The 9,645-nt window shown below is 38.5% G+C and overlaps 1 pseudogene across 1 annotated transcript; it reads right to left on the reverse strand.

Annotated features, from left to right (window-relative positions):
* Positions 1-580: 580 nt before the first annotated feature.
* Positions 581-1,857, reverse strand: LOC105826822 (annotated as a pseudogene). The gene has a single exon (XR_001138330.1). The product of XR_001138330.1 is annotated as a pre-mRNA-splicing factor 38A pseudogene (transcript).
* Positions 1,858-9,645: the final 7,788 nt, after the last annotated feature.

The raw sequence follows: 9,645 nt of genomic DNA on the forward strand, positions 1-9,645 counted from the left end.
AACACAATGGACAGAGTAGTTAATAACAATTGTTGGTAAGTTGAATGAGGTTGTTATTTAAATTCATTGTATGATAAGACTTTTGTAAATAATCACTCCCTCGTGTGAACATGGGCATTCTTAAATTGAAATTGTTTCATTTGAACTTATATGCTGTTTTCTAAGGAGGTTATGATGTTTTATAGTTATCAGATGTAAATGAAAAGCAAGTTTTTCAAAGATTCCTAATATTTAATATTTTTTATTAAAGCAGTGTATGTAATTAGCATTTACTCCCTATCAAGTAGGGTACACAATGAGGAACAGTTATTGATTTGTTCTGCTTGCAATACTATTGTATATGCTTATGTATGTTGAGAAGATCCTTTATCTCAGTACATATCACACGTGCAAAACTCAAGTGTCATCAACACCAAATTATTTGAGTTAGTCTTTTTTTTTTAACGAATGTGTCAGGTTTAATAACAAAAAGGGAATCAGTTACCAAGTGGCCAGATCTTTTCTGTGTCATTCATATTCCCAACCCCCATATCTTTGGGTTAAAAACTGACCTTAGGAAACATCATGTATCAAAGATGTTGATTACGATTCAAACAGAGATACAAAACTCAGCATCTCTTTCATTTAAAAAAAAAATGGAGAAACTTGATAAGAAAAAACTAAAATATTCTTATAGCTACCTGGGTTGGAGATCTTAATCCTTCCACATAGATACCCTCATATCCCCAGGAGGCCATTTGGGCTTAAAGCAAACTGAGGCCATTACTCATTCCCTTTCCGGCTCTTCTTGTGGCTTTTCGTCTTTGAATGGCTCCTGTGTCTGTGACTATGGTGATGACCTCGGGACTTGGAGCGGGATCTGTGCCGTTGATCTCGGGACTTGTTGCGACGATGTCTTGGACTCTTGCTCCCCTGCTTTTCTCGACGGAGGGAGGGGCTTCTCCTTTGGGGAGATGGACTCTTGTCTTTTGGAAGACTGGCTCTTACTCCTCCCGTAGCTCAGCGTAGGAGAGCAATGGGGCTTGTCCAAGTCTTGGTAGCTTCTCTGGCGGTGGTCAGGTGATGCCACTCCCTCATCTTCCTCTTCACTGGACTCCACGTCATCCATGCCCTCTTCTAGAGCACTAACTCGAGGCTCCAGTTGCTCAGCTTCCTCTAGCACATAGCGTTTCTGTAGCCAGGGCAGAGTGATACCACACATTCTCTTGCTGTGCAGTAGTTCATCAATAAACTCATCTATATGCATCAGTTCGAAATCCCCATCTCCGTTCTGGATCTTGATTTTTCGATAGTCATTGTACAAAGGCTCCAAGTACTTGTAGCAATCAATTGCAGTGCCTGTCAGCCTCATGTAAAATGCCCCCAACACGCGGACATACTTGAAATCTTCATTTTTGATGAACTCTACAATGATATCCTTCTTGAGTTTAATTTGAAGCATCTTCAAGGTTAAACACAGAAAGGGAGTTGGTTTTGTGTTGCCACCATAGACGCCACCCACAAATCTTAACTTAATGGCTTTATTCTCTACAAGATCAGCCGTAAGTCCAAAGCACTCATCTTTCCAGTAGTTGGACTCATAGATTCGTGTTCGAATGAACTTCTCCACCAGATGCTGAAGGTTGGTGCCGTGGATGCTGTGTGCATCCTTCACTAGACGGGTCGCCATTTTAGAATGCCTTCGGTTCTACTTCCGTCGAGTCCTTGAATGCATCACATCCGGATTAAAAAAAAAAACAAAACCGAGAGGCACGGAGAAAAGCGGAAGAAGTCTCGCTAAACAGTTTGGGTAACCCCCTTGAAACCAGAAGCTCTGTAGTGTAAGGAACTTACTCCGTGAACCACATCACCAATAGAATCAATGTGAGTTATTCTTTACTAAAATTATTTTTCTCTTTATTTTCAAAAATTGTGGTTTTTGAAAGCACCCAAGAAGTAACTCAGGCCAACCATGATGGCTTAAAATGGGGCGAATTTATTAGGGCAGTAATATGGTGAATGGACAGAAGATAAAATGTTTTCCAAAATAAATGTTCATGTAATTTTCACTACCTGAGTTCTTTGTTGAAGCAAGGTTAAGAAGTTAGGATAATATTCTTCCTGAATTGTGAGCCTAGTGCCACCAGGCCTTCAAAAGTTGAGCAGAAAGCAGCTCGGCTTTTGTCTTCCTACTGTTATTAAAAGCATCTCTGCTTCTGTTGACCTTACTTGTATCCATGGGAGTCTCATCCCATCAAGGAACTTTACCTGTCATTGTAATGCATTTCAGATGCAGGTGTCTAAATTTTTCCTTTTCCACTTTTTTATTTCAGGTAGTATAGTAAATTTAGACTTCCTATGGAGAGGACATCATATAAATAAAATGATGTCTCAGATCTTCACATACATGTCTCCATGTTAGTGTCTGATGGTTTTGTTTTGAATTATGGGTATACCGGCTATTAATAGTGCCAGAGAATGTGGCAAAAATCCAACTTCCTACACATTTCTGTTTAATATGCAAAACCAATCCTTTTTCTATCCTGTTCTTTCCCACCTTCTCCTCCTGTCTCTTCCATCCTCATAATGATGTTAAGAATTGGTATAATTTCATTAATTAGAGGTTATGCAAATTAATAGAGAAGGTTTCTTTTGATGGCCCAGATAATGTGAAGAGAATCACTTTCTCACTGTAAACTAATCTGTAATGACAGACACTCAATGTCATTTGTGTCACTGATAGCTTTTTATGTTAGCTTTAGCAACACTTGTCCTACTGGATGGAGTTTGTTTTCTACTCATGGAAATGATATTCAGTCATGGACACCTTTTTGGTAGAAGTTGAATGGAGGAGATGATTAGTATTGGAAGTAAGCCATACTCCCTTTCCAGAAACTTCCTATGCTCAGGATGAATGCAAATTGACACCACTCTGGTATGTCTTCAGTAATAGAACAGTGCCTACAACTATGGTGTACTTATACAAATTAATGAGTCAGTGGAGAATTAAAGGCACAGAGGAAAGGATCTTTTCCCTGTTATTTACTCAATGAAGTATAATTTGAAAGGTTGCTATTATGCCTTAGTTGCATTCTTAGTCCGATGGAGGAAGTCAATGAGGCAAGTTTACAAGTGTTCATGAACTGTCTACTATGTGCTAGGTTCTCTGCTAGGTGCTGTGCCAGGTACAAAGCAATAATTTTGACATTTCAAGTGTTAACTTTATGTGCGTTAGACTTTCAGTGCAATACAAATTCAGAGAAGAGAAATTTAGTGCAGTCTGTAGTATTTATGGATGGCTTTGTAGAGGAGATGAGACACTGGGGCTTGAGGAAAATCTACAATCTGAAGAGATCAAGAAGAGGAATAAAACTATTCCACTTGGGCAGAATGACATAATGAAAGTCTCAGACTTTATTTGATAGACAGGAAGAAATTATTTGAGGATTTTAAGCAGGTATGTGACATGGTAAAATGGTATTATCGGAAGGATTGAAAGTGGCTGGAGGAGGGTGAGGGTTTGTCATTTAGGAGGGTATCATAGTAAGCTATCAATCACTTAAACAAATGGCCAGTGCATGTTTTGTATACATACAGGGCTGAAATCAGTGAAAGAACTAGTTGTTTTGAAATTAGCTGACTTGGAACTGTTGTGAAAAACAACCAATTTGATTGAATTCACCTGTCTTTCTCCAAATCAGCTCATTATTACAGGAGCACTACGTGTTAATTACACTCAGAAAAAAATCACTTAAGCTTGTTGTTTCGTGGCTTAAAGGCAAACCAGCTTGTAGATTACCTAAAAATTTGGCTTTTCAGCTGGAAGTTTCAGTGTTGTGTCAATACAGCCTTTTAAGAGTTGCATAGATATTGGCAGGCAGTACTAAGATATGTTAGAATTACTAGGTGTTAGGAAACAGACTTAAGTTATCACCCATAGCAAAATAAACCCTTGAGCAAAGAAGTGACAAGACACCATATAGTATATTTTATTAAATAATTTTCAGTGGTTTAGAATTTATTAACTTATAAATTAAAAATTACAGGTTGTAGAATGGATGAGAAGGAAAAAGTGACCAAAAGGCACTTTTTATATATCATGTTTAAAATAATACACATTGAAGAACATGGCTATTGTTAGGAAACAGGCTTTTCTGAAGAGAAGCAGTACATTTGTCAAAATCATATGCCAAAGGGTTTCTATTAGGCTAAACATTAAGCAAAATTCATGGACATTTGTTAAACCTTTATTTTTGCAGATCTGAATGTCACGGAAAACTTACATTTCCTGGAGGAACATGAACTTCTCTATTCTTAAAAATACCCTAGAACATCTTTATATTTGCTCCTCATAGCCAACCGAAATATAATAGTTACACTGATGTCTCTTGATCATTAGCTATTAATGCTTTCCAACTAGCTATTATGATGACCTTGACAATGCTAAGTAAGTTACTTGGTTGTGACAACCTTTGGCAAGAGTGGCTTACTGGCTGATGACACAGATCCTAGGGTGATTGGGGCAATATCAGGCAACAAACTCCCTTTGAGAAAAGAACCACTTCTCTGTGGCAGTTCTTGCCCAACAAGCACACACTGCCACTATTGACTATAGCTTCCAGATATTAGCTCCCAGATAATAGCTGTATCAGTAATATAGTATCCAGAGAGACTCGAGGCAGGAATGCCACTTAAGAGGCCATTGGCATAGCCCAGAATAAAGTTGATGGTGGCCTGAATAAAGGTAGTAGCAATGGGGGCAGCAAGGGGTGGGCATATGGTCGAGACATTGGGATGGTTGAATTTTCAAGTGTTGGTAACTCTAGGAAGGTGTTGTGCTAAGAATAAGAAGAGGGAGGGTCAGAATGACTCCAATGCTTCAATTTTGGGCAACTGGGAGTGTGGGTGTTATTAAATGAAACTGGGCATTTGGCAGTAGAGTAGCTTTGTGGTGGGAAAAGATGTTCTATTCTGGACATGTTGTCTTTGCAGTGTCCAAGGAGGCAACTGTTGAGATTGCGAAGTTGGGGTTGGGAAAGAGATTGGGGCTGGAGATGAAGTTATTGGAGTCACCAGTATCTTCAGAATTTAGGTGCAAATTGAAGCTGTGGCAATGGATACAAGTATCCATGGAAAGAATATAGAGAGCCAACAAAACAAAATAAAATGGGCTGAGGAGAAGACCTGAGGTGCTGGTGTAGGAAGAAGAGTAGCCAATGAAAGAATTAGAGAAGGGGCAGTCAGATAGAAGAATTATAACCAGGATAATATAATGTTTTTGGTATCCAGAGGAAGAGAGACAAGAGGTGTGGGGTCGTTGGTACCGTGAGATATTGCAGAAAAGTTGAAGAGGCTGAAAATTGAAAAAAAGGCACTTGGATTTGGCACGTTGGCAAACTTTAAGAAGTAATTTCAGTGAAGTGGAAAGAGCACGTATCAGATTGCAGTGAGTTACCGAGGAAGTAGAAGTAGGAGATACATTCTGTGTCACACATCGTTAGTGATAGGAACAATAGTGATGAAGTAAAAAGAAATATGAAAATTGTTTTAGCTTTATGAATTTTAGTTCTGAGAGTGCACAAATGTTTCATTAGGTGGAATCCCCAGTCCATATGCTTATACACAATGGATCCAGTGCAGCTCTTCCATCTGCAGTATTTAGAGTAGTTTGCCCCTCATAATATCAATATGGCTGCAACAGCTTCAGGCATGACAACTTCATACACCGATGCAGAAAGGAGGAGAAAAAAGAACTATTTGTTTCTTATGACTCTTTAAGTCCTAAGAAATCTTTTTCACCCCTTTGCCCCAAGATTTCCCCTTACATCTCATTGGCCAAAATTAGGTAACATGAATCTTTCTTTTGCTAGCCAATCACTGGCCAAAAAGCAAGTAATTACCATAATCCACTTACACTAACCAAGATTAACATTCTGTGATTGAGCCTGGATCTGGGGATGAAGCTTCAGCTGGGACGGGGGCTGGGGCTGGGGCTAGGGCTATATTTTCTTCTTTTTTAATAGCTTTATTGAGATACAATTCACATACAATAAAATTCACCCATTTAAAGTGTACAATTCAATGGTGTTTGCTCTGTTCACAGAGTTGTGCATCCATCATCACCGTCAATTTTGGAACAATTTCATTACCCCTAAAGGAAATTCCATACCCATTAAATCGTCACTCTCCATTCCCCCTTCTCCCAGCCCCTGGCAAACACTAGTATCCTTTCTATCTCTATAGATTTTCCTATTCAGGAGATTTCATATAAATGGAATCACACAATGTGGGGCCTGTGATGACTGGATTCTTTCACTTAGCATAATGTTTTCAAGGTTCATCCACACTGTAGCAGGTTTTAGCACTTCATCGCTTTTTATGGCTGTACATTTGTCCCTCTGTATCCATGGGTTCTGCATCTGTGGATTCGACAAACTGCAGATCAGAAAGTTAAAAAAAACAATAAAAATTAACAACAATAAAAAATAATACAAATAAAAAACAATACAGCATGATAGCTATTTATGCAGCGTTTATACTGTATTAATATAAGTAATCGAGAGATGATTTAAAGTATACAGGAGGATGTATGTAGGTTATATGCAAATACTATACCATTTTATATAAGAGACTTCAGCATCCTCAGATTTTGGTATCTGAGGGGTCCTGGAATCACCCCCATGGATACCGAGGGATGATTGTGTAATATTCTATTGTATGGATACATTTTGTTTATCAATTTGTCAGTTGATGGGCATTTGCGTTGTTTCCACTTTTTGGCTATTATAAAAATGCTGCTATGGCCGGGCGCAGTGGCTCACGCCTGTAATCCTAGCTCTCTGGGGGGCCGAGGCGGGCGGATTGTTTGAGCTCAGGAGTTCAAAACCAGCCTGAGCAAGAGCAAGGCCCCGTCTCTACTAAAAATAGAAAGAAATTAATTGGACAACTAAAAATATATAGAAAGAATTAGCCGGGCATGGTGGCGCATGCCTGTAGTCCCAGCTACTTGGGAGGCTGAGGCAGAAGGATTGCTTGAGCCCAGGAGTTTGAGGTTGCTGTGAGCTAAGATGACTCCACGGCACTCACTCTAGCCCGGGCAACAAAAGCGAGACTCTGTCTCAAAAAAAAAAAAAAAATGCTGCTATGAACATTTGTGTGCAAGCATTTGTGTCAACATATGTTTTCAATTCTCTTGTGTATATACCTAGGAATGGAATTGCTGGGTCATCTGGTAACTCTATGATTAACTTTTTGAGGAACTGTCAAATTGTTTTCCACAGTGATTAAATAATTTTACGTTCCCATCAGCAATTTAGGAATGTCCCATCCCAATTTCTCCACATTCTCTATAACACTTATTATCTTTTTTATTATAGCTATAAAAGTGGATGTGAAGTGGTATCTTACCATGGTGTTGTAGACTTTCTTGAAGCGTATGGACATGTGGAAGAACAAGGATACCTGAACAAATTTGGAATGATGTTACTGAGAAAGGAGGGGGTATTGGCTGTTATAGGGCAATAACAGAGTCTGATCACAAATAAGTACAAAAATGTTCTTATTTAACTTAATTTGGTAACTTTATTGATGTTACTTTAACTTCACACTTGTTACTTTAACTTCACACTTGATACATTTCTTGAATTCTCTTTCAGTTACTGACTCAGGAAAGACTCAGTATAGTAAATAAGCACATCTGGATATAATAATTCTATAATTAAAGTATGGCATGGAAAATATAACTCTTCAAATTCATTTGGGCTCATCTATTAATTACCCTGATGAATGATATGGATGGTAGAAGAGATGATTGGTGTTATCATTTCTTAGATCACAATATTTGTCAGGCCAATGTATCCCAAAACCGAAAGTTGGGTTTGGTGAAGAACAGCAAAGAATCAGATTTTTTTAGACACATAATCATGGGCATAAGAAGTTGGGTGTGTGAGTCCTGCAAATCCATAGGCCAATTCTGAGTTCAGTCTGAGAATTTCAAGGGAGCTAGGGTGAGAAGACATTAGTTAAGGGGCTTAAAAACCAAAAGTGAGAGTTTACAACTCCTTTTTTCTGATTAGCAATCACATGCCCATAGAGTTGTTGTGTGGACCTCCCTGACCATTTGTGGGCCATTGTGCCCAATTTCTTTTTTAACTGAATTCAGTTCCCTAATGGTTAGTTGTGCCCGTTTTGGGTCTCAAAATCTCACTTCATCATGTGCTCATGGACTGTTTCTGGCTTTGCTCTCCTGAACGGGTTAGATCTCTGGAAATTGACTGTAACGTTCCTTATTTATTTATATATTTTTATTATTATTATTTTTTGAGACAGGGTCTCAAAGGCTAGAGTGTCACCCAGGCTAGAGTGCAGTGGCACGATCATAGCTCACTGTAACATTGAACTCCTTGGCTCAAGTGATCCTCCCATCTCAGAGTCCTGAGTAGCTGGGACTACAGATGTGTGACACCATACCCAGCTAATTTTTAAATCTTTTGTAGAGATGGAGTCTTGCTATGCTTCCCAGGCTGGTCTCAAACTCCCAGCCTCAAGTGATCCTACTGCCACGGCCCCACAAAGTGCTGGGATTATAGGCATGGGCCACCCCGCCCAGCCACATTCCTTATTTAAATAAGCATATTTATTTGTGATCAGACACTGCTATTTGCCTATGCAACAACCATTTCCTCTTCCTTCATTGTTAACATTATATCAGATTTTTCAGATATTCTAGAATTCCAGATACATAGTCATACTTTATTTTGTAAATAAATGAAAGGGAACTTGGAAGTCATTTAGTCTGCATTTTCTAACTGTGGGTGGGTAATTTGCCCACTAATACCATATGGGTCCATGCTCTCTCTTGGGAATCTATTAAATCAGCATCTCTAGGAGTAGAACTCAAACATTGATACTTTACAAGCTCCCAAGAGTAATTAAAATGTGCATCTAGTGTTGAGAACCTTTGGGCTAGTCTAACTTCCCCAAAAATTGCTTTGAGAAGTGTGGATGTTAATGGCATAAAGGGCTATGCTTTGGTATAACCCTAAATTTTTCTGGTTGATATCATGTAAACATCCATGACCTTGTATCTCTGCTCTAGAATTCTCCTTGATACCTCTATAAAGACCACCTTGACTGGGAAGGACCGTGATTGACTTTGATATTTTTAAAATTATATTTATTATCTATATCAGGATGTAGATAAGAACATACACAAAAAACATTCCTTCTCCTATATAAATTTGATGTCTCTATTTTTAGTTTAGGGATATGTATCTTAGAAAGTCAAATATCTTCACATTGGTGTGATATATACTATATACATTTGGTTTAAAAGATGGGTTTTCAGAATACTGAAGCAGATCGAATATTCTTCCCTTTTACCTTTTATCAGCTAGCGAGTTTGTTCAAATGATGACACTTTTCCCCTGATTTAGTGAGATTATTGCTCAGATATGTGTTCAAGTGAAGTGTTTTGGGAAACATTTAGGAATATCCAGGTTTTCTTGCGTGAATTGTATTCTAATTAGGCTCTGAATAACAAGAATGCATTTTTATACCTCAGTTTTGGATCCTTTCATTTTAGGAATGCATTCTAAACAGGGCCATCAGTGTTGAATCCATAATGCAAAGTTATTTGGAAATCGAGGCATGTAAGTTTGTTCCCAC

The sequence above is a fragment of the Propithecus coquereli genome, unplaced genomic scaffold (genome assembly GCF_000956105.1).
Source record: "Propithecus coquereli isolate 6110/MARCELLA unplaced genomic scaffold, Pcoq_1.0 Scaffold92, whole genome shotgun sequence".
Taxonomy (NCBI): domain Eukaryota; kingdom Metazoa; phylum Chordata; class Mammalia; order Primates; family Indriidae; genus Propithecus; species Propithecus coquereli.